General features: G+C 45.6%; 1 long non-coding RNA gene across 1 annotated transcript; it reads right to left on the reverse strand.

The window, feature by feature from the left end:
- Window positions 1–1,004: 1,004 nt before the first annotated feature.
- Window positions 1,005–5,769, reverse strand: LOC147659109 (uncharacterized). Its single transcript, XR_015307317.1, has 2 exons — window positions 2,964–5,769; window positions 1,005–1,346 (listed from the first exon to the last, which is right to left on the reverse strand). It is a non-coding gene; the product is annotated as an uncharacterized LOC147659109 (long non-coding RNA).
- Window positions 5,770–26,585: the final 20,816 nt, after the last annotated feature.

Genomic DNA, 26,585 nt, shown 5'->3' on the forward strand with positions numbered 1-26,585 from the left:
AGGGGGAGAGAATAGACTGAGATGAAACGGGATAGAGATTGCTCTAGTCTAGTTCTACTCAAGGGCCAGGCACATCCTTTGTGAACAAGAACTATGTCACATGGCTTGCAGTAGAGGCCACATGAAAGCCTAAGTAGTGCAGGAATCTTGTTCCCTCATGCTCCTTATTTCAAGTTTGATCACAGGTGTGCTGCAAGGTACCCTTTGAGACAATGTTAGGACTGCTTTTATATCAATCATTAGAGATTAAGAGACCGAAGGGACAAACCCATCAATTTACAAACAACTGCATGCATAACACATCTGATGCGTCAATTCCAGCCAATCAGAATTAAAAGAGGGAAATCACCCCAATGAAGTCCGCCCATATGTTTTAAGCAGTGATTAGTTACCTTTGAAAGAACTACAAAACTCTCCAAGTATTTAGTGATTACAAAATACACTTTTCATATAGTTTGAACAAATATATATTAAAAAAAATTTGGGGTGTGTGGTATATCGGGAAGCAGCTGTCAATAGGTTTGTGTGAGGGATCGTGGTTGCAGTTAATTTTTTCTTCCAGATCAGGTTATTCAGTGAGTTAGTTACCACATTATTTTGTGCTGCTACACAAAGAACCTTAATATTTTGCTTCAAAAGTCTAATGTATTGTGGTTCATAGCTTTGTATTGCTGAAATGTACACTACATTTTCATGTGCACCAAAAGATACAGCTGTTAATGCAAAGGCTTGTCGTATCGCAGGAGTTCTCCATTTGAGGTATCTTTTTGGTGGTTTGGTTTACAACCAAGACTAGACTCTGGGAAGTAAAGGGGTGGCAGGGTGAATAAGAATTTTAAGTTGGGGGGAATAAAAAAAGTAAATGTGCTCCCAGTTTGATGCATCATTCTCAAGTATACTAGACTGCATTGCAAGATGGGATCTATTTTTTTATTTACATTCTCTGATGAATTAATCAGATGACAACTCATTAAATAAACCATTTACAAAAAAAACACACAATCTAAATCAAACACCAAGTTATTTATTTCACGGATGTTTTTTGAACCATTATAATTAATATTACAGTCATAATTTTGATGCAATCTTTAAGATAAATGACCTTGATAGTTTAAAATAGTTTCTCTCCAAACATATGGTTAAGTGCTACTGTAGGTTTAAAGACAACATTTTATCGTCTGGGCATTTAGGTGCTTTTCTGAAACTGGAATTTCATCTAGTCAAGCAGTAGCAAGAAATTCAAATGCAGTTTCTTTCTCCTCCACCAACTCTTTGGCTGTTAAATCCATCTTCTCGCGGGAGAAATCATTGATCGGTAGCCCTTCAACAAAGCACCAGCTTTTATTCTGCATGGAAAGAAGGTAAACCAGATTGAGAATTAGAAAAACATTAAATGAGTCCAAAGAACATGCATGTTTAGTCCACGTAGTTGCACAGTATCATGAAAACAGCCCCTGAAATAAAAGGTGCGTTAATAACTGAATAGTAAGGAGAACCTTTTACACATTACAGCTTAGTTTAAGCCGACTTCAGTGAAATAGATGGTCAAACCATCAGGTTTTCAGACTCTAAATATGCAGTTGGGAGAGGCTCAAGTTTTCTAGTGCATGGTTACTAGACCTACATTTAATAGCAAAAATTAATCTTAAAATCCAACAAGGTAGTAACAGGATACAATGAAAAGTGGGGACGGTGGGTGCCCAGCATCAGATGACAGCTTAGACAAAGTTGATAGAAGACATTAAGACCTGAATTACATCAGGTAAATTAAAACCTAAATGCAGTGGGGATGGGGCATGCATAAAAACATGATTAAAAACTCACTGCCTAGTTCTACAAATGAGGCCCTGGCCAACAGCCCATTTATTTTCTAGGCAGTTCTGGTTAAAAAAGGTACATGGTACCAATTTTCTGCTCATTGGTGCCCAGAAAAGCCCCATCAAAATATGGAGGGCAAAAATATGCCTTGTTTGTGTTGAATGAAGACTAACAGTCGATTTGTGGGAGAAGCCAGGCAAAGCAATTCATATGTAGCTTGGTTCCTGCACAGCTGCATCACCCAAATACATGTATTGCCATATTACGGTCACTATGCTATAAAACAGTACAGCAGGTCATCAACAATATCATAAGCTACATTTAATGAGGTCATACTGGATCAACTGCAACAGATGGACGGTATGCTGAATGATTCAAACATTCTCCCCAGATAAGAGATCTGGGTTAAATCTATCGTTCTTTTGCCCACTATGCCACCCCAGTTTGGACCCTGCCTTATGCAAATCAGTTTTGACCCTGTACCTCATGGGAACAGTCCAAACCGAACTGCCAAGACCTGGCCTGGCAGTTTGGGCTGGACTGATGTGGCTAGGTCCGAACTGGAATGGCGAGCAAAACAAAACGAAAGATTTAGGCCCAGATCTCTGTACTGGGGTGAATGTATGACATTGTTCTACATTCTGTCCATCATTTGTTCTTTTTGCATACTGAATAGATCAGCAGTAGAATCAGAAAAGATAGTGGAACCAGAGTGAAGCTTGAAAATAAAAATTTGCATGTGCATAAACATAAGCTATACCCTACCCTGCCATGTCCTTCAAGAAATTGTGTCATTAAGATGAGTGAGAACCCAGAAAATTTAAGACAAAGGAAAAAGCATATTAACAAGTACATTTTAAATACAGGGACTACAAATTATATTGAAAGTACTAGAAATATGATCCCATTACCCACTAATCAAAGTGTAGGCATTACAGCCTTAAATCTTAAAAATAAACACAAATAATCTAAACTACAGGAGGCAATTAGAATCAGTTCATCAGCACATCTGAACAGTGACTGATGAACGAATATGGTTTCAAAGAAAGTTTCATACAAAACAATAAAATGGGAAGCCAAATTTTAGATCACACGGGGCATGTTGTAGAAAAGATTTAGACTTCAAAACAAACAAGTACATTTACCTTGATAGTCACAGGGAACGAATAAACCAAATCTTCAGGGATGCCGTAGGAATTGCCACCTGAAATTACTCCCATGGAAACAAATTCTCCCTGAAGGAAAGAAAGAAAAAGCAAGCCAATTAGTAGGAGAGAAACAGATCAACTTCCAGCAGGTCGAACATCATTAAAACATACAGGAGAAGTTGGGGGTGATTCTGGAGGTGTACAACATTAAGTAGTGAACAACATTTGGGAAACACTATTGCCCCATTTCACTGGTTATGGACGATGTACCAAGACTTCAAAATAAATCCAACAAAAGACGACCTCAGTACAACGGATATAACATATTGGGAACTTGCAAAATTTCAGGTACTACTAAGGACGACAGCCACAAAACACTGACAGCAGAGACAGAAATACTCCAGAAACAATTTCTACTCTATGAAAGCACAGGAATGTTTCAACATAAACCCAGAAATTCAATGCAATTTTCTGTGCAATTGTAGTGTTAGAATCCAACGCAGTTGGGTACAGAAGTTGATGTTTTACTAACTCATTTTGGAGACTAATAACTTTATATTGTTGCTACCTTTTTCAGGAGTATTAACAGTGTTTCTTCTAAAAGCGACAAGCTCATGTTGGTACTGTGAAAGGTCTAGAACAGTGGTTCTTCACTTGTGGTCCAGGGACCCCTGGGGGTGCACCGTGTCCAATTAGGTGATGTGACTGTTTAGAAAATTAATTAGGTTTATATAAATGAAGCAGCAAAATTTAAAGTTGAAAATGTTTAAATTCTTTCCCAATTACAGAAAGTTTTAAGTCGGAAGCTAAAGATTAAGTTAATATCCTCAGATTGGTTCGTGGCAGTTACGAGTACATCAAGAAGAATATAGGATGGATGATTATTTGCTTAAATTTATAAACGCTCAAACCTTCATTAAAATTCAGATTTTTTATATTTGTGAATTAAATAAAATATTTGATTGTTTGATAAATGCTATTTTATATTTTTTGTATCATTTCGCAGTTTGAATAATTGAAAATGCTTACTCTCGAAAGATTGTGGGGATAATCAGACTTCAATTATAATGTGATTAGGGTCTGTGGGTTCCAGTAATGATTGTGGGGGGGGTCCACAGAAAGCAAAAATTTTAGAACCACTGGCCTAGACCATACACAGTACCCATTCAGGTATAGGATCCACTAAAAGAATTGTGCAGAGGAAATGTTCTATGTTAAGTGATGTAAATAGTGAACCTTTACAACATGTTAATATCCGTGTAACTGGAGGTTGACAATCAGAAAGCCCACAAAATGCAAGCGGAATGTAGTTCTACGAATAAAATAAAATTAAAAACGAACACCTACTGAAAGCCGCACTTTGAGTTTTGGATTGTAGTCCAAACCAAACAGCCAGACAAACTGGCTGTAATGTACACCCCTTGTTTTCCTAACTATGTAAGAGTAGAATCTTGCGAAGTGGTTCCAGAGGTTTGATTAATAGTATTTTTGCTCAAGAAGCGCCATTTCCACAAAGTTGGCAAGGAGAGCTTTCTAAAACAGTGTTCACGGTGAACATTGAGAAGTTATTTTCTCATCTTGCTATATTCAAGAGGAGAGACAAGAGTTTGAGAAGAGAGGTACATTTATGAGAGCCATGGTGCTTAAGTATGTACAGTCTAACATCACATTTGTCAGTCTTGTATATTCCACCCTGTCTACATGTAAAAGTGCTGGGGCACTGCCACTCAAAGAAACTGGAGGACTGTCAATAAATGCAAGTTTCTAAAGGTTTTGGTAAAAGACAAACTGAGACAGCACAGCCATATGCTTAAGGCAGCCTTCCTGTGTACTACTCAAAGCCCATAGGACCGGGATTGGATCGACCTCTCCCAAGGGCAGCACTCAAAATTTACATTATATTCTGACCAAATGTAAGTGGCCTATACCCTTTTTCTGTATTTAGTGGTTTGATTTCAGATACACCAAAGCAAAATAAAACTCACCTACAATACCCAAGTTTTTAGCATACAGCTATCACTGAAAATAATAACTTCATCCCCTATAGTCTATGAAAACCCCAGAGCGGTCATAAAGATTGACACAAAGTGTTACTTGGACGATTAAATCCAACCTTACATTTCCGAATCGATTTGCAGGTTTCTCTAAACTCCCTCAGTGAACTTCAGAGTAGAAAGCCTGCGAGTAGGTACCTCACATCTTGGCACTTCTTACAAGTGTTGGATGCCAATGCAAGCTTTTGCATGATTCTAAAGTTCCAGTGTAACCTTAAGCATAACACACTAGCCATATCAGTTTATCAGGTATGTTCATATTTATTCATGTCAAGCAAACATTTCCTCCAGCTGAATTCTGCGGTGTAATTTAGTACTCCAATTAAGCCAACGGATCTGCATATGGTCAGCACTTGAGGAATTCACTGTGTCCAATAATGTGGATACTTCCTATATCTTCAGCGGTCAGAATAATATTTTGGATTTTCAATCAACCGGTATAGAAAGTGCCATGTGCGCACTTTAAGCAGGAGAAAATACCACAAGTTCCTACATTTTAGATAAAAGGGGAGTTAGGCCCAAGGGACGAGGTTTAGGCAGGGCCGTATTATCGTTATCAAAAGGGGAATGGGCCTTTACCTCGCTTTCTTTATAAACATTCACAATTTCGCTTTATGGACAAACTCATTACTCTGTTTGTTCCGGTACTTTATTTACACCTTTTTCTTTGCAATTACTTGTTTTTTCATGGATTCAATTCAGTACGAAGACAAGTGTCTGGTCACACCTGTGTTATCATTTTACAAAACATTCAAATCATAAAACATTACATCACATTAGACATTAAAAAAAACCAAAAAAAAACACAGAAGGAAAATACATCCAATACACGCATATTTATCAACCAATGTTACTTGGCTGTCCAAATTAGTGATCCAAGACTTTAAGTCTCTTTATCAGGTATCTGAATGCACAGGGAAAAATTCTTCTTTATTAGAATTAAATTTTCTGGAAAGGAATTTATTTCACAGGCTGGAATTCAATTCTTCATTCCTCTGTGCTCTGATCGTGTGCTGACGTGTTTCGAAACCTGGGCGTTAAATTCCAGGATTCTCGTCAGGGCTTTTAAATTGTGGCAGCTTTGGTTTTTGTAGTATAATGGATGTGCAATAAGACATTTAAGATTCTATTTTTCATTTTATTGCAAATTGTACCCGAGAAGCAATAGTCTTCTCATCTAGTATTAAGTTTCCACACCGTGGGCTCTCTTGATTGGGGAATTTTTATTTATGTTGGAAAACAGAAGGCCTGTTAGGAATGTCGATTTGATTGCCTTGATTAAAACGACTTATGTCTTGTCCATTTCCTACCTTTAATTTTCCTTTTACATCTATTTTCGGAGTGGACAATTATCTCCGCTCGGTTTTCTCGCATTTACGATGTTTCTCTCTCGATTACTGAAATAAAATCAATGGGAGCGGTTATCTATACTGGCCTCAGTATTTTGGCGTTTTTATATCAAGGTTAGAGTTGCGCTTACCTCGTTAAGCCATAAGATTTGTCGCCTTAACGGATACCTTTCAAAATGGCAGACATTTTCTTCAGGGCTTCTATTAGTATAGTTTTTCAGGAATTCTGGGTGAAAGTTTTGTATCTCTTGGCCCGACAGTGTGCATTTAGTGGCCCAGTGTGTTGCATTGCGGGTCAGGTAGTTTGCAGAGTTCTCTAAAATGTTGACAACTCAGTCATGGTGTTGAGGCCTGTCATGGCACTACTGTATTTAAGTATTAAATATGCCTCTTTTTGATGTAGAGCGCTATCTATATCAATTGGACGTTTTGATGAATTGATTGTCGCTAGAACTGTCCTTTTAAACAAATTTTCTCCATGTGACTCCTCAAAGTGCTCGACCATTGGGGCAGTGACTACCTTTTTTATTCTTGACCTATGTTGGGTAATTCTGGTGTTAACCTGCTGGTTTGTCTTCCCTATATAGATTTTCAAACAGGGGCACATCATTGCATAAACTGCATTTTTGGTTTTGCAGTTAGTGAATTCTGCAGGTTTCCATTTAATGCGGTTGTGGCAGAATTCCGTGCCTTCTATGGTGGTGTTGCAAGCCACACAATGGCCACATTTGCGATGGCCTTCAATAGGTTTTAGGTTCCATTGTGATAATAGGTCACTTTTCTGTTTAGTTAGGGAGAAGTCTGCGCGCATTTGTTGTCCTATACTCTGGTACATTTTCCATAGCAAACAGACGTTTAAGAAAAGGACATTCAAGATTCAAGGAAGTGCCAATTTTTCAATATAATTTTTCTGAACTTATTTGTGCCAGGGCCAAATGTTGACACGAACACCAATTTGTCCAGGTCTTTTTTTCTCTTATTTGGTGGAGGACTCACTCTAGGTGTAAACCGAGCTCTTTTGGTCAAATGTTTCAATAATTTTTCTGGGTAGCCCCTTTCGGCCATGTCAATACAAAAAGGCGGCTGAGTTTTTTTCACAGTCAATTAAATGGGTGCAGTTTCTCCAAATTCTTAATAGCTGCCCATACGGTAAGTTTTCTTTAAGGTTTCTAGGATGGGCACTGCTATGATGTAGGATGGTATTTTTGTCTGTCTTTTTTCTATAGAGCGATGTCGTCAATTGGTTTGCTACTGGAGCGACCTCTACATCTAAAAAAGTCATCTGAGTTTTGCTAGATTATACAGAAAACTTTATGTCTGTCTGGTATGGAGCCATTCGTGGAACGAATCTAACTCCACCTGGCTCCCCTGCCACAGGAGTCGGATATAGTCTGTATATCACAGCCATAGTATATGACCTTTAAAGGGATTGTTTTCGATAAACCTTTCCTCCTATTGAGCCATTTCTAGAGCATAAGGACATCCCATAGCTGTGCCTTTCACTTATACAAAGAATTGATCGTCAAATCTAAAATAATTCTTAGGGCCACCTCCGCTAGTTGTAGGATAAATTTGGTCAGGACCCTATTAGGTAGTTCTCTGCTATCTAGATATAGTTCCATCACTTCCAGTGCCTCATGCAAGTGTATAAAGCGATGCGACGTCTAGCGTCCCCATCAATTGGGTCTGTTCATGAAATGATGAGCCTTCTATTTTTGTGATTAAGTCTGTAGTGTCTCGCAGATATGACTGTACTTCTTTGAGAAAGGGTTTTAAAAAGAAATCTACATATTTTGCAATTGGTTCTAGAATAGAGTCGCAGCCCAAGACTATCTGTCTCCATGGGGGCTCCTCTAGATTCTTATGAAATTTTGGCACGAAGTTCAATATCGGTTTTCTTGCGAACTTTTTCGTTAAAAAGTTCAGTTCTTTGGCTCACAAGAATCCTCCTATTCCCGATTGTAATATTTTGTAGATTGTGTCTTCTACGGCTTTAGCTGGGTCGTCTTTAACTGGTCGACATCAAGTTTTATGGTTATAACCAGACACTTGTCTTTTTCGTACTGAAATGAATTAAAAAAAAAAAATTTAAAAAAAAAAAGGAAAAGCAAAAAGGTATAAATAAATTACCGGAACAGAAAGTAGCGAGTTTGTCCATAAAGCGAAATTGTGAATTCTTATAAAGAAAGAGGTAAAGGCCCAATCCCCTTTTTGAAAACAATTTCCTACACGGCAGGCCAGACCTCAATTGCAGTTCACTGTCAAAGCAATGTTTATTTAGACCATAGTCATTAAGCAGATCTAAAAAACAATTTGAACAGATTAAAACATCACAGTTTGTACCTTCTCAAAGTTAGAAAAGTTGGGAAGTTTTCAATGAGTGGTGCATATTTCGACGCTCTTAGTCGGGAATACTCAGCACATAAAATTATACAGTATAAAATATTCTTTAAAACAGAGTCCTCATTTTTAAAAATATGTGATACCCTAGTACAAAAGTTAAGATTGTTTAAAATCACTACACATTTCAGCTAATTCTCTCTAAGGAAACTGGATTTCTTTCATATAGTTCCCCACTGCAATCGCTATGTGAAGATTTGGCATTTCTGTAAGTATTTCTGCTGCCTTAATCCGTTACCTTTTATCATTAAAAATGTCGGGCGGAGATAACGTTTACGCTGCTCTAATAGTGTTACACAGTCTAGCAAAATGTGCAATATATCTCCTTTAGTGCCCAAACTACACTTACAGTAACCATCAGTGTGACATTTTTCGTTTTAATTCTTCATTTACTAGCCAGGGGTTTATACCCATTCTCAGTCTTAAGATATCCTGCCTATACCAGTAATTAGGTAAGATATCCAAATAAGGGAACCAATTTTCTTTTCGCCATGAATCCCTCATTTGTTGCACAGATTTCTTCTCTAGGTATACCATATCTGCTCTTCTTTAGACTTCTTGTCTGTGTTTCGTGAGCTCACTCTTAGAGAATTCTACCTGCAGGGAATCCTGGGAGATTTTCACCTTTATGTTTTCACAGGCCTGTGATATTTTCTTCCTCATCTCTTTAGCCCATGTTAGGCTACTTAATAGGATCTCTTCCCTACACCATTGTGACACCTTCTGGCCGTCCTTCCTCTGAATCCCAAACTGGTTTACCACTAAGGCAAAGGACCTCTGCTCCATATAGTATTTGCGGGGGAATCATTGCGCTAAAGGCCTTTAACAGAGGTCTGTGTGACATAGCATAGTATACCAGCCCAGGGAAATCTGTGTTCTCAGTAGGCCCATAAATCCCTCCCTTTTCAGTTCAGACCCTTCTGCTCCACCCCATTTCAACATTTCGGTGTGCCATTCCAATAAGGACGAGGCTCTAGTGGCTTTCCATCGTGTGGTTATGGCTCTTTTGGCCAAAAGGAGCGCTAGGTTCACAAAACGTGGGGCAGGGTTGCCCTTCTTTTCATGGGGTCCCAGTATACAGTATTCCAAAGTGTCATTCTGGCGTGCCGGGGCCACTGCAGTCAGTATCTTGCACACTGTCGCCCAGTAATGTCCCAGTCTGGAGCAAGCCCACACCATGTGTATCAATCCCGAAGCAGGATCGTGGCATCGCGGGCAGTCACCATCCGCCCCCTGAAACATAGAGCTCAACCTGTGTGGAGTTAAATATGCCCTGTGTAGTAACATCAGCTGAATAAATTTAAACTTTGGATTGCGGGAGACCTTCTTGGGGAACCCCAATATAGTAATACATTATTTGGCCGTGAATGTACGACCCACGTCCCCCTCCCACTTGTCGCATAGTGGCTGTAACGCAGTCGCTCTCTCAACTCAAATCCCAGGAGTGAGCCATTTAGTCAGACGAGCCACGTTACCCATTAAGTACTGCATGGTAAGCAGTGTGTTAGCTGGTGGTTCAGTGTCCTCAGGCGACCACGTGACGCATATGCATCTGCATCTGCATCTTGGAATATGTGCATGCAATAGGAACGCCTCCGGGGCACCATGGATGCGCACAAACGTGCCATGCGACATCAATACACCCTGCGCAAAGAAATCTCCTAGTGTAGTAATGCCCGCCTCAGTCAACGCCTTTAGCGCATGGCCAGAGAGTACCCCGGAACGTGTGGGAATGCCCAACAGCGGGATGGTGGGGGCATACGGTGCCCTCCCTCCAATGTATCTTACCGCACTCCGCCAGTAAGTGATAGCTAACTTCAGTAAGTGAGGCAGCGCGTCAACAGGAGGGGGAGGGGGGGGGGGGGGGATGGGGGTTGTGGTAGTAAGAGCCTGTGGATAATTCCCTTATCCCCATCTCGCGACATGCCTAACTCATGCAAATTGCGACCTGCGAGACAATATGCCAGCCATTGCAACTGGCTGGCATAGCAATACGCAAGTAGGTCTGGTACCCCATACCGCCCTGTTTCGCGTGAAGTTGCAGCTAATACTAACAAGTCTACGTCCTGTACCCCATATTAGCTCCATCATCAATGATTACAGTACTCTAAAGGACCTCATGGGGACAAGTATCGGCATTTTGGTGAAGAAATAAAGGAGCCTCGGCAAGAGCACCATTTTTGTGATGGCTACCCTGCCCGCCACCAACAGGGGCAGTGAAATCCAGAATTGAACCTGGGATTTAAGAGAGGAAATCGCACGTCCCAGGTTGCCGTCCAGAAGGTCCGATGTAGTGCGATAAATATGTATTCCGAGATATTTAAAGGTGTCCGGTGCGATGTGAAAGATCCAGGGACCAAACCGGAAAGCCCCGTTCCTCTCAGCGATAAAGAAATACGCATACGACTTGGCAGCATTGATAGCCAGGCCAGAGAGACCCTGAACGACTCAAAAATGGCAGGCATAGGATGAGGGTCAGCACCCATACCCTTGATATAAAGAATAAGATCATCCGCATATGCCGAAAGTGTGGAGTGCACGACCACGCGCTATACCCAGACAGCCTGCAAAAGTACGAAGTCTGTGTAGGAGTGGCTCCAATGCCAGGATAAACAACAACGGTGACAAGGGGCAGCCCTGCCTCGTCTCCCGGCCCACAACATTGTCCTTAGACATGCCGCCCCGTTCGTGCCTGCGCCGTGGGGTTCGTATACAGCAAGCGTACCCATGCTATGCATTTCTGAGGTATGCCAAAGCGTGTAAGAGTATACAACATATAATCCCACCGAAGGGAGTCAAACGCCTGCCTCAGATCAAGAGATAGGCAGCCTTCTGTAGTCCCCGTACCTTGTGTGCCCACATAACCTGATGCAGCCGTCCGATGTGGAGTGCTGTGCTCCTACCAGGCACAAACCCACACTGATCGGAATGTATCAGGGCAGGTATAAACCGATTAAGGCGAGTAACCAGTAACTTACTCAGGATTTTATACTCAGTGTTGAGGAGTGATAATCGTGTAAGATCGAAATAAGCAAAGCATCCCTCCCGGGCTTCAAAAGTGAAACCACTAATGCCTGCACTGTAGTAGCGGGGAGCCCGCCTCCATCCAATGATTCGTTGTAAAGACATTGCAAGTGAGGAGTTAGCAGGTCAGCGTACATTGCATAAAATTCGGCCAGGAGACCATCACTCCCTGGAGTCTTACTACGTGGTAATGTCTTAATTGCCTGTCGTACAGTTAGTGGTAGCAATGAGTCGTCGCATTGTGGTTGAGTGAGTTGGGGGACGCATATACCATCAAAGAGCGGTTCAAACTCTGTAAAGTCCACTGCCTGACGTTATTGACAGAGTTTCATAATAGTTTTTAAATTCGGTATTAATGTCTAGTTGTGAGTTTAGCACCACCTCTGTGTCATTCCGTATCTCCAATATAGGTGTTCCAAGGCATTCTGGACCAGCCACGCCAACAGTGGTCCCGATCTATCAGCTTGTGTGTTGTGTGTATAACCTGAGGTACACTACACGCAGCTCCTCAAGCAGCTGCACATATTGAAGGTTAGCCTGGCTCATTTGTGTCAGTTGGTCATTTGTCCCTGCAGCCTCCCCCTCCAGCCCGGCCACCTGCCTTCAGTCTCTGTAAGCCGCTTAATAAAAGAGTGCTCACTCCTGACTTGGTACTAATCGCCACCCCCCTGATGACAGTTTTGATGGCATCCCACTCCATTTGTCAGGAGCTAGCAGACCCCATATTTTCGGAGAAGTAGTTGGCGATTGCTTCCGAAAGGGTAGTGCGGAGGACCTCCAGCATCTCAGGCTGTAGTTTCCAATTCTGTATCGGAGTTGGAACCCTACCCCACTGCATAGTTAATTCCACAGGGTTATGATCGGACAGGGTTTTCCCCATATGGAGTACCGAAGTAATGGACTCTAATAGGGCGCCGGAGCATAGGAATTGGTCTATCAGAGTGTGCAGTCCGTCTAGAGGTGAATAAAAAGGAGTATTCCCAGTGTGTTTTACTCCCCATACATCCTGCAGTTCCGACCCTTCCGCCCAGCCCCTAAGCGCTTCCGCCATTTTTTTGCTGTCAGTGGCATGCAGAGGGGGATGAGACCTGTCTAAGTCAATATCCAACACAGCATTGAAGTCGCCACCGATAACCTGCTGATATGCCGCCCACTCCGACAAAGCTGCACCCAGTGTAGTCAGATATTTATCCTGATCGATGTTCGGTGCATATATACAGCTCATGACCACATGCATCCCATCAAATAAGTCGTGAAGCAGCACATATCTACCGTTTAAGTCTACTTTCTGCTCCAAGAGCTTGAAAGGGACAGTACTCCGCAACCACACTACTGCTCCTCTAGAGAAAGCTGAATGTGTTGTAGAGAACAGCTGTCCCCGCCATTTGTTCTGAAATTTGGTCACTTCATCACTGCTAAGATGAGTTTCTTGTAAATAGGCTATAGCGATCTTCCGTCTATTAAGCTGTGCTAGAACCCGGTGTCTATTATGAACTGAACCTAATCCCCTTATGTTCCATGTGGAGTATGTGTTATGTAATGCCATTGTGGTAGCGAAGGTGAAATTGCGCTCTGTCCAGTGGAGATAAAGAACCTGTAATTAAAAATGCTGAAAGGCAAAGCACGCTCTCACACAACAACTCCGCAATACCAGGTTCCCCCATAGAACAGAGGACCAAACAATTAACAGAAGTCCAACATGGACTGCAAATCAGAGACTCATCATCGCATTCGCCAGGGCGTGGAGGCCAGAACTGCATCAGTTCGTGAAGACAACATAATATACATACTAGCATGTCTTGGTTACATTGACACTTCCCTATATAGCATATATGGCTGAGATACCCGCCACCCCCTCTCAACACAATCCCCAAAAGGAGGGAAACCGGAAACAGTTCTTAAAGTTTTTGGATGTGGGATGGAGTGACCATCCCGGCCGTATTTATTAAAACAAAATTAAAACATTAAACGTTTTCATGTTATGTACAATTTCATTATCACATTACGATGTTTGGCTAACCTTAACATAATCTCTAATACAGAGGTTCTCCTAGCCGAACTAGCATCCTACAAAACATTCTCTAAGAACACTGAAATTGTACATCCTAACGTTTAAGGGCCAACGGCAAGGTCATAACCGGTGTCAAGATCCCTAACCAGACTTACCCCTCCCACTTGGGAGGGGCGACAGCACAGAGGCTTACCTCAAGTGCAACTACTAACAATTTCCCTTGACTTGACGGGGGCCCTTAAGACTCGACGCCATTTAAAGGTCGTTCGAACACTTGTGTGTGGTATCTAGAAGGTATCGTTGACCTCTCCCCACCCCACACAACTTACCGCATCTGCCGTCGCAGATGACCCTGGCCCCGGGAAATTCCCCAGGAGGGGGCTGTAACCCCTCCTACAAAGGAAGGGGCCTTGACCGCCTTTCCTTTACTTCCGGCGACCCGCCCTTAGACGGGACCGCCTCCCCACTGAGGGGCCAATGGCCACCTCTCCCGAGCGCTCCCATCCGTGTTGGGTGACGCCCACTCATAGGGATCTACCAATTAGTGCTCACCGATCATGACCTTACCGCCTACCAAAAATAAATACGACAATTCTGAAACCTATGAAAACATTGGTCACTACGACCGAAAGAGCCTGCTAGAAATGCAACACTACATCAACTCATTTTAATCGTAACAACCTAGACTGTATTCACCATACTTTATTATGATTAACCACAAACTGATACTGTCACAGCCTGTAAACGAAATGGAAAAACCAACTTATAACTTCACTTTATTGCACAACAACTTGCTGTCCTCAGGGGCTGGTGGGTGGGTCAAAATTGGCTCTTCGTTCCGTCCCGAGCTCACGTGTAGCGAGGGGGTGCAGCTTCGGAGCACAAGAACAAGAGGACGTCTTCTGGTCTTGCGCCTTCTTTTATCCGTCTTCAGGGTGGGCGAAAAACCCGCCCCTGCCCGCCCCGAGGGCGTGGCCGGCTGCGTCGGTGTCTAGGCCAGCCCATTCTAGGGCGGGAAAAAGCGCGCCCCGGCTACGCCGCTTCGGGCATACCAGCCGAGACGCGCCTCCCGCCCAAAAATGGCTTCCCGGGGGGATCGAGGCACTCAGCCATACGTTCGGGGGGACCGAGTGGTCGCCCCTTTCCATATGGCTGAGATACCCGCCACCCCCTCTCAACACAATCCCCAAAAGGAGGGAAACCGGAAACAGTTCTTAAAGTTTTTGGATGTGGGATGGAGTGACCATCCCGGCCGTATTTATTAAAACAAAATTAAAACATTAAACGTTTTCATGTTATGTACAATTTCATTATCACATTACGATGTTTGGCTAACCTTAACATAATCTCTAATACAGAGGTTCTCCTAGCCGAACTAGCATCCTACAAAACATTCTCTAAGAACACTGAAATTGTACATCCTAACGTTTAAGGGCCAACGGCAAGGTCATAACCGGTGTCAAGATCCCTAACCAGACTTACCCCTCCCACTTGGGAGGGGCGACAGCACAGAGGCTTACCTCAAGTGCAACTACTAACAATTTCCCTTGACTTGACGGGGGCCCTTAAGACTCGACGCCATTTAAAGGTCGTTCGAACACTTGTGTGTGGTATCTAGAAGGTATCGTTGACCTCTCCCCACCCCACACAACTTACCGCATCTGCCGTCGCAGATGACCCTGGCCCCGGGAAATTCCCCAGGAGGGGGCTGTAACCCCTCCTACAAAGGAAGGGGCCTTGACCGCCTTTCCTTTACTTCCGGCGACCCGCCCTTAGACGGGACCGCCTCCCCACTGAGGGGCCAATGGCCACCTCTCCCGAGCGCTCCCATCCGTGTTGGGTGACGCCCACTCATAGGGATCTACCAATTAGTGCTCACCGATCATGACCTTACCGCCACAGGTCCGGATAGTTGACCGGCTATCCGGACCCCCCACAAAACTCCTACCTAAAGGTCATGTTCCAAAGATTTTAACCAGGCTAGGAAGTCTCCTATGAGTAACTCATTCCCCGCCCTCGACAAATGCACACCATCCCCCAGATACATACTGTCATCATTAATACCATTATGCGAGATCGAATGCAATGCCTTGGAACGGAACAACCTACTCACTTTGTTATTCAATTTTCTAACAGAATGATTCAAAGCAGGGATCGAGATAGCCCCCCGCCACACTTTTCGTGGGATCATATGAGACCATGCGATTAGGCACCCCGGAACTCTCCTCGCTAACCAACTTACCGTGGAAAGCATAGCCTCCAGGAGAAGTCGTCTACCGGTGGTGACCAGATCATTGCCCCCCAAATGCACTATGACTATGGACGGCGGTGACCTCATCCGCTCTAACAAGCCCTCAAAAAATTCCTGAAACTGGTCAATACAGAGACCGCCCCTTCCGTAGAAGGACACTCTGTACCCGTATTCCTCAGGTTCGTGAACCATGTCACCTGCTTTGAATACGTCTGCAGCCCGTCTCACGTATGAGTGGCCCACGACCCAAACCTCCTTCCTCACAGCCGGTGACGTGCGACCGCTGACCTGGTGTTGGGTCGACTGCTCAGTCTGCCCTGCCGCGTAGGCTTGCGCAACTGAAAACAAACAAAGACAAGAGGCGTGAGTACAAGATTACAGTTTCACAACATGTGCAATCGCACGTACCTCTTATAACAATTGGAGGACCAGCGCCCCACACGTTTCACTTGTTCTACATTAAGACCTCTGGCTGTAGCTTCAGTGGCAGCCCCTATACGAAAGGAGTGGGTCCCAAATTCGCCCGGGTCCAAGCCCGCTGCGGCAATGGCCATTGCAAGCACCCGTTGAAACTGAAACCTCGTCAGCGGGGTGGCGTCTGCATGCCTCAACAATGTCCCTCCCCATGATGCCACCCTTCGTGCTAGGTAATCTTCTAAGCACTGTACCGGACACATGGATGAGTCGGGGTTCCTGCGGATGATCGTGCAGTCCCCTCTCCCATCTTGGTCAGTCTTGGACCTGAGAAAGGAGACAATCATCGCGTCACCCCTGATCTGGACATGCTCCCTGCACAAGCCCCCCGTCACGTCCCGTTTGTTCCTTGCAACCAGCTCACTAACTCTCATAGCCCCGTGAAATGCCAGCGTAAATGCAGTCCGGAACAAACAGGTCTCGAACGGGGACGAGCATGTGTTCGGGAGCGTGACCAGTAACTGGGACAACCTGTCTAGACCTATCGGTCGTCGTACATCTACTCTGCGACCCTCTAGACGTTGCCACCCACGTAGCGCTTTTTGTACCGTGAAAGACGCTGTTGGGTCCAGGATGCCATGGGCCCTGGCAACAAAGGAAATGGCGGCACGATGCCTTTGGGCCGTAGCCACCGATTTCCCAGCCCTACGTAAGGACATCAGAAAAAGTACTACCAACTCCTCCTGACCCCAAAGTCCTCCTCTCTCTGCCCCCAAAAAGGCTAAATAGGCCTGGAACGCCCCTTCATATGCCTTCCTTGTCCTGGGTGCTAGACTCTCTCCCACGAGGTGACGAAGTTCGGGGCACCGAGAGACCAGAGAGCTTCGGGGAAGGGTGCCGGCTCCGGGTCCGCTGAAGGAAGGAAACCCGAGAAAGCCTGCATGTGAAAACGAGACAGTGCATCAGCAGCCTGATTCATCACCCCTGGGACATGTTTTGCTCTGAATACTACGTTCAGTTGCATACACAGTAAGACAATTTCTTTGAGGAGCCTCAAAATCAACTTACAACGGGCTGCCTGACTATTGATGCATTCTACCACGGTCATATTATCGGACCAGAACACAACAGAATGATCTCTGAACCCTTCTGGCCAGGTTCTCAGGGCCACCAGAATGGGAAATAGTTCGAGGAAAGCGATGTTACTTGTCAGCCCCTTCTCGTGCCACCATAGGGGCCACTTTTGTGCCGACCATTTCGTGCCGAAGATGGCGCCAAAACCTACGCTTCCTGCTGAATCTGTCCATAGCCCAAGCTCTTCAGAGGAGACGGCTGGCTTGTTCCAGACGACCCGGCCATTGAAGTCCGCCAAGAATGCTAACCAAATCCGCATGTCCTGGCGGACCTCGGCCGATAACCTTGTGCGATGATGACCCTCCTTTAAGCCAACCATTGCTTGGGCAATTGAGCGGGAAAAGGGGCGAGCCATTGGTATCACCCTCAAGGCAAAGTTCAACTTTCCCACTAACTGTTGCAACTGATGCAGTGTAACTTTGGATGCCTTTAAACATACTTGGAGGGCTGCCCTGAATTTCGACACTTTGCTAGCTGGTAAACGGAAGCACCCCTCCCTTGAGTCCAACTCGATCCCCAAAAACTCGAGGCAAGTCGTGGGACCCATAGTTTTACCTGGTGCCAACGGCACGCCAAGATGATCCATTAACACACAGAATTCAGCTAAGGCCCGGGCACATTCGGGAGTACCGGCGGGGCCAAGGAACAGAAAATCGTCAAGGTAGTGCATTACATTTCGGAAACCCGTTTTCTTAGTGAACACCCATTGCAGGAAAGTACTGAATTTCTCAAAGTAAGCACATGATATAGAGCATCCCATTGGCATACACCTATCCATGTAAAATGACCCCTGGAACCCGAATCCCAGAAGACGCTGATCGTCTGGGTGTACCGGAAGCAACCGGAACGCTGACTCGATATCAGATTTCGCCATCAACGTCCCGTGCCCCAGGCGATTCAAGATGGCTACCGCCTCATCAAAAGATGCGTATCGCACCGAACAAACTTCTGGCTCAATTGCGTCGTTCACCGAAAGACCATATGGAGCAGATAGATTATGAATCAAACGAAACTCACCCGGGTCTTTCTTGGGGACCACCCCTAACGGAGAACAAACGAAATCCGGTACCGGGGGCTCACTAAACGGGCCGGCGACCCGTCCCCGGCTAACCTCTTTCTGAATTTTTTCTTGCACTACAGATGCATGTTGTAAAACGGAAAGTTGATTTTTGCACATCCCTACACCCTGAAAGTCCCCTACCGGGATGCGGAAACCATGTGTAAAACCGTTCCGCAGCACCCCGGCAGAAGTACGATCCGGGTATTCGCTGAGCCAGGGAATCATTGCCAAGGTATCAATCGGGGTTGGTAAAGGCGCCCCTCGGCCTAGTTTAGACCTGTTTGGCGCCTCCCTTACCCCCATTCTCACTCGTTCTGGCTCTGCACGATGACTCAGGATGGGACGACCCACACGTACTACACTCATGTTTGAATTTACACGATCCCGGAGGCCTGGTACACTTCCCCTTGTTAAAATTAAAACAGAAACCCTTTCTACCTGTATTGCCTGCGGGCCTCGACTGGTCGTCGGTGCTCGTACTTGGTCGAAAGGGCGTCCCCACATTTTGGCGGGAGTAATCAACAACAGTGCTCCCGACCAATGGCATTCTTAACATTCCCGATTCTTTCATTTTATCCCATGTTAAAGAATCGTAACAATCCCAAGTCAAACTCTTGTTATGTTCCTTTTCTTTCCTGAACAAATTGTCATAACAAAACCAATGGTTACCTTGATACGCTGTCGAGTAACCCATAATTCGTGATTGATAAACGGGAAACTCAGGAAGCAACTCGGGCCTACGTTCCCCCAAAATTGATGTGAAAATACCCCATGCATTGCCCCAGTTGCCAATGTTCTCATTGACCTTAAAGGCGGCCATCTTTGCGCGCCAAACACTCGGATGCATTAAGTCCTTCTGACTTTTTACATGCTCCACATCATAATGATCAACAAGCAGGGAAAAAATATTCACGTACTCCCCCGCCCAGATCTTTTCTTTTATAGCTAAAGGCACATGTTGTCCTAATCTCTCTCTACGAGAGGGTGCTGACTCGTCCCTTGCAATCGGCAATGGCCGCTTACCTGCACCGGACGCAGCTTCTGCCGATTGCGACTTGTCTATCCCCGCCAACGGCGTAGCCACTCTAGCTGCCTCTTTCTTCTCACGAAGCCCTTTTATCAGCGCCTGTGCTTCGGCAGCCGTGGCGCCATCACTACTATCCCCCAACCATGCTGCTAGCTGTGCTGCCAGCTCGGGGGGCATGTCTTCCTTGGATGTCGGGGTGACGACAACGGGGATTGGATTCCCCTCCATCGGTACTGGGGTCGGCGCCTCGAGCGGGGCAGAGGGAACCGGGACGGCCCCACCGGCTGGAACCTTTCTCGGCCTCTTAGGTCTCCCTCCAGCCGGCGGGGTGCCCGAACCCTCCTCCCCATCTCGCTCCGCCAACCGTTTCTTTATGTCGGACACTTCTTTGCAAAGGGCCCGCACCATCTGTTCGGTCGTCATTCTTTTTGCGCCTTTCTTGGGCATCTCTCCGAGGAAGTATCTAGAAGACAAAGAAAAAGATCAAAACGCTCAAAATTGGCTCTTCGTTCCGTCCCGAGCTCACGTGTAGCGAGGGGGTGCAGCTTCGGAGCACAAGAACAAGAGGACGTCTTCTGGTCTTGCGCCTTCTTTTATCCGTCTTCAGGGTGGGCGAAAAACCCGCCCCTGCCCGCCCCGAGGGCGTGGCCGGCTGCGTCGGTGTCTAGGCCAGCCCATTCTAGGGCGGGAAAAAGCGCGCCCCGGCTACGCCGCTTCGGGCATACCAGCCGAGACGCGCCTCCCGCCCAAAAATGGCTTCCCGGGGGGATCGAGGCACTCAGCCATACGTTCGGGGGGACCGAGTGGTCGCCCCTTTCCATATGTTCCGGACCCAGGAAGTAGGCCTCGGCACAATATATACAGTGCCCATACTACTTATACATTACCACTCCTGGGCCCCTCGAAGCCAAACATCAGAAGTCTCTGGCAACTTGGGCAGTAATTGTGGGAAACAGTGGCATGCTAGCGTCGGATTCAGAGCGCACAGTATCTGCATCAGACGAGTGCTCCGAGGACAACACAGTTTGAGCATCATGAACCGCCAATGTAAGGAGTGCATCCTTCTGTCTAGTAGTGATCTGCTCGGAGGTTGGGCCAGAGTCCATAACAACCGTAGCATTGCCATGACCCTATCAGGGTAGTCCAGACGTTCGAATTGGGGAGGCACAATGTAGTTGTCCTGATGGCAGCGAAACCTGAGAGTTCTCTGGTGTAAAAGTTATTTCTAGCCAGCCCGCCACCTCCTCAGGGTTCTCAAAAAAGTATGACTTCTGACCATAGACCACCTTCAGTCTAGCCGGGAAGAGCAGTGCGTATTTCAAGTTGCTGTCACGCAGGGGTTTTCTTCACCCCTAAGAATGTGGACCTAGCTTTCTGGACTGCAGGGGTAAAATCCGGGTAAAGCGAAATAGCTTGTTCTCGAAGTGCACAGGAGCGTTCTCTCTGGCTGCCCTCAGGATAGTGTTGCGGTCCTTGTAGTGTAGGATGCGCGCTATCAGCAGGAGAGGCGGTGCGCCCGGCCGAGGTCTCTAAGGCACTCCGTGCGCTCTCTCCACACTGTAGCGATGTGAGGCCCACCGTCGCCACATGGTTTCTCAGCCATTCCTCCACAAACTGTAGGGTTGGATGCCTTGCTGCGTTCCGTTATACCAAGTATGCATACATTATTGCGGCAGGACCTCCCTTCCGCATCATCCACTCGGTCCTGCAAACCCTTCAGTTGTCGCTGGAATTGATCAAGTTGAGTAGAATGCGTGGTCTGCTGGGGTATTAGGTCATCCAGTGCTAATTAGACGTTACCTTATTGGCTAGCTTTTTGTGGTCCGCCTGCAGTAGGTTGAGACTAGTAGAGATTGTGTCTATGCGTATCTCCAGCGCCGTACGCGAGTCACAGATCTTCAGGATCAAGTCTCCAGCTTGGCTTCGTGGGGGTCTGTACCAGTGGGAGGTATCACGTCATTGTCCGAAGTGCCAGAGGGGATCACTGCCAAACGTAAGCTGCGGCGTCCCATCTACGGCGGCGTCAGTCTTTTTGTTTGTTTGTTTCTGGTGCGACCCATCTCGCTTCAGCAGCCCTCCGTCCACAACCGTCCCAGGGAGATCCCTGTAGGTGGTCACTCTAGGGCTCCACTCCGCGCCAGCCACACACCCAGTGGAACACAGGTCTTCGGCGCACCTCAAATACTATTCAGACAGTTCTGTACTGGGGTGAATGTATGCTGCATTCTGTCCATCAAATGTTTTTGCATTTGTCGAAGAGTATGCTCAGACGCGAGTCTGTGCTCTCCACACCACTGGAGTCAAGCTATCCTGGCTGAAGACAGCCGATAGCCAGAAACCGGTCCTAGGATGCTTGATTCCGGTCCAGGAAAGACATGGATTGGCAGTTCAGGCTGGACTGTTCCCATGAGGCACAGGGTCAAGGCTGATTTGCATATGGCCATGTCTGAACTGGGGTGGTGTGGAGTGAAAGAAAACGATGGATTTAGGCCCAGATATCTGTACTGGGGTGAATGTATGACATTGTTCTGCATTCTGTCCATCAACTGTTGTTTTTGCATCCTTTATCTCATATGCATCCAGTATATCACTATACCAGAGGTGTACTTTCTTGGGGCTCAGTTTAGGATTAAAATCCCACATTATGAAAAACATCAGATTCATACTTTCCGCATAGAGAGTCTAGATCATCTTTAAAATGCTCCAACTCACGTACATACTCCTTAGTATTCTCCCATTGCATGTACAAGTTTATAATAATTACATTTTCATATTTTTTTATCTAAAACCAGCAAGGATAATCTGCATATCAAAAGCCATTTACATTTCACTTAACAGAATCACGTTCTTTGCTATTTTTGGAGACACTAAGGTCATAATCCCCCCCCCCCCCCCCCCCATTTCTGTTTTGCTCCATCACCCAGGCCGTTTAGATTCCAGGATAAGAAGTTAAGGCTATGCGACACCCCTTCATCCTAGTCCACCTCACTTAAGCCTCCATCTTCACCCATATCTTCTTTATACCACTGGGAGGGACCTGCAGGGCTGCTTCTTTGACTCCTATTGCCCCACAAAATATCAGTTACTGAGTTCTTCACTACTATATTTAGCGTACCCCCCCCCCCTTCATTATTCTCCATAAGCCTCACCTGTCTCTTCCCAAGGCCTGCATGACATTTTAGGAAGTCTCTACCTGATTGAACCTTTTTTCAAGTTCTTCCTCTGCGATTAACCGTATTGCTTCATGCTCGTACTCTCTGCTTTCCAGATTGCCAATTTTACCAAATCTGAATAGACAAGGATTCTTGTGATTTCCTTCCTATTTGTATTTTCTATGAAGCCCACTTGTCTCAGGTCTTTTGTACCCATTCCTCTCAGACTTGGGCATTTTGAGAATGAGAATAGAATTTGGGACCTATTTAAGGGTTGGATCTTCCGTGTTTACTTTCCCTTTTTTTCTGGTTCAACTGGTTCAAAATATAGCCATTTATTACTTCCTATCTCAGTCCCGGTCTTCGGGACTACTATACCTGGCGGTCTGTTTTCCTTCCATCTACTGTTCCCCAGGTTACTTTTTACTCCTATTTTACCAAGTTGCGGGGCAGCTTGCCCTCAGATCTTGCTGGCTTATCAGGTACTTGTGTAAAACGCTGCGCTGGACTTAATCTCGTCCTTTTTTACCTGCTGTTTTTCCCCTTGTTTCTACTTTGGATTCCCTCTTTCTGCCTATAGCTCTTCTAGGTTGCCAACTATAGTTTCTAGAACTGTTTCTACAATTCTCCTCTTCTTATCAACATCGGATATAACTCGGGAACCACAGCACCAATCCAAACACCCAATACATCATTGGAATTGGCAGGGTCTGCAGTGTGACATAGGCTATATACCCCCAAAAATATATGTTCTTTTAAAAAAAAAAAATATACCTTACAAAACAAAGTAGTCCCTTGGAAGTAGCGCCGGCCGGGTGCGCGAACATCAGGAGCGCGAGGAGTACAGCCGTGGGGAGGAAAGGTAAAGACGGCGCGGAACCGACATTCGGTTCACTGAAATGTGCGGAGCCGTGGGGAGGAAAACTAAAGCGGCGTTCGGCGGGAGGAGCAAGGACGACAGCGGCGGCGACAGTAGGGATACGAGGTAAGGGACTTCCTGGAGTGTGGAAAGGAGCACACAATTTGTTAAATTGACATAATTCCTCAATTTGCACCTATCAGCGGCGACAGTGGGGACGCGAGGTAAGGGACTTCCTGGAGCGCGGATAGGAGCAGACAAGAATGGTGATAAAAAATGCCAATGCCTCCGATACCCTCTTCGGGTGCAGTGCAACCGTTGCAACTCTCGAGTTGGGAGCTGTTTCCTTTCCTATGGGCCCCGATACAGAAAAAAGTCTACATAATGGAAGGACGGTCACTGAAGCCGTTCCGTTTTTTTGCTGGTGTTCACTCAAAGCAACGCGGCCTGGCAGCACATTCAAAGACGCAATGCCGTGTGAGCGTGGCGATTGTTTCCAGGCAGCAAAGGTGCTCCATGAAAAGCAAGACGGAGGCGCGACGCGTTATTCAAGGTGGTCCTGTCCCAGCTGCTTAGTTTGTTATGGCATAATTTGGTGGCAGGCACAATTGCTGCACGAAATAAAAACTGACAGGTGTCAGTATTGCAGGAGGCCCTGAAGCAGTCTTAACGTCAGGGCGGGCGGGGGCCCAGAAGCAGCCTTTTGCTCTCTAGTGTGATATATATATATATATATATATATATACACACACATTATGAGGGGTTTCTACTATCACTACACTCACTTTGTTCTATAGACTGAGTCTTCTATTGGTCTCATCATATGTGGCATTTGACCTCTAATTCCTTGCAACTCCTCAATCTTTTTTAAGTATGTTTTTTGCGTTTAAGACCCCCATTGTTTAACATTGTAACTTCTAGTATCCGCTGAAGGGTTTTCTTGAAGCATCAACAAAAGGTCCATCATTGAAGAGGTGGGTGTAGCGGAGATACCTAAATCATGTTGGCTGTTCTTCTCTGGATCGTCTGTTCTTACACATCTGTTTCCCACTGTAGTTCATTTGACCGTAGGACCGATTTATTCAATTCCTCACCCCAATCAATTCTCGACCTTTCGCTAGTGTTCCTCATTTGACCTGAGGTCTCTAGTACCGGTGTGTGTAGCGAGAATAATTTGGGGGATGAAGACAAACGCGGCGCTGCTAACAATTCATTTTGACATAAAAATGACTGGTTTAACAGAAATTATGCCTCCAGTAATTCAACGATTTCTACAGAACCATTCCCATTCTCCTGTACTGCTTCCGCTTCCAAGGCTCTCATGGTTGGATCTACTCTTTTGTAGTGTTTACCTATAAAGTCTTTCACGGATTTAGAGCCTGACACTTTTTTTTCTAGCACTGTCTCTTTAGTGGTCTTTTTATTTTTCCTCTTTTGCGGTGCTGCTTTCTCGCTGGCTATGGGGCTGGCCTGGCTCTCTTCTAGGGTCCTTGATTCTCCAGAAAGTGCTCTCATCCCGGGACTTTGCTCAGTATGTTTTTTGCTTCCTTTTTGGCACCATAGCCCTCGACCCATCAATATAGCAAGTATATTCTTATTTTACGAACATATGTACTCCAATTTTAACTTTCCCCTCTTTAACAAACCCCTAAGCAGTTACGTTTAACAACTACTGTTTGCTTTGAGGGGGCTTTTAGGTAGTGCAATCACACATACACTTACCTCGGTTAAGCCTTTATCCCGCCTTGCCCATCAGTTTGCATGGAGCTCAGTACTTTTTAGCTTGAAGTTATCCTGCAAATCTACCCTTACTTCCCTTCTTCTACGGGGGGGATGGTAGCTCCTAAAGTAAGGCACCAAGCTTTATTAATGCCTTAGGTGCCCTCCGTCCCTGTACTTCCGGGGCTATAATAGCTCCCGTCTCCTGTTTTTACTGGAGCCTTGTCTGGGCTTGACTGGCGGCTTCCGCGGTCTATTTCTCCTCCAATGTCACGGTGCTGCGATTCACCTGCTCCTGGCTCAGTCCGGCTCCGCACTGAGCTCTCTAACATCCACCAGGTCCAGAAAGTAGGGGCACGGATGCATTGTGGCCAGCTGCTCGCGTTCCTTGTACCACGACTCAGACCACCGAGTGGGCGGGCTCTGACATTGCGCGTTGAGTTAGGCCGGGGGGGGGGGGGGCGGGGGAGACAATAACAGTGGCTTCTCTGCTACAGACACTGAGACAATTGCAGTTTAAAGTGCAGCAGTGTAATAAGCAGCACATGTGGAGAAGTCAGAAATCATTAACCAATGTTAAATCTAGTCCTTCATTGGGGGTGGGGGGGGGGGGGGGGGGAGGGGTGGAAAAGGGAGGGGTGAAATACTATGCACCTTCCTTTCCCTCGGTGGCCAGAGTCAACATAGAACAGAAGACACAGTATGAACAGTAACATTTTTACTTTTCTCTTCTCCCCAGACTTGTACACTCTGGTACCAGTCCCTGTGACAGCTTGCAGCTCTGGAAAGACACTTGAAAAAGAATGCGCCCCCCCCTATATTTGGCTTACAAAGTAATAACCCTTAACTCGGCAGTCGATAGCTGCTTATATTAACAAGCATTTATAATGCAATAGAGATTGAGCTATTAGCATTGTAAATAGCAATGCCTTTTATGATATTAATAAGCATTGTCGTTTACAATGCCAATAGGTCAAAAGCAAGACCTATTGTATTGAGAGCACGATGTCCCTGAAGCAGGCGCAGAGCTCAACATTAAGATTTTTTTTTTTTATGTAAACTGAGCGCAGTGGCCCTAAAGCGGGCACCCCACTCAGCATGCAAGTTTATAAAAAAGAAATACATAAAAACACACGTTGAAAGAGAGTGCAGTGTTCCAGAAGCG

The sequence above is a fragment of the Lissotriton vulgaris genome, unplaced genomic scaffold (assembly GCF_964263255.1).
Source record: "Lissotriton vulgaris unplaced genomic scaffold, aLisVul1.2 SCAFFOLD_4695, whole genome shotgun sequence".
In the NCBI taxonomy this organism is placed as follows: Eukaryota; Metazoa; Chordata; class Amphibia; order Caudata; family Salamandridae; genus Lissotriton; species Lissotriton vulgaris.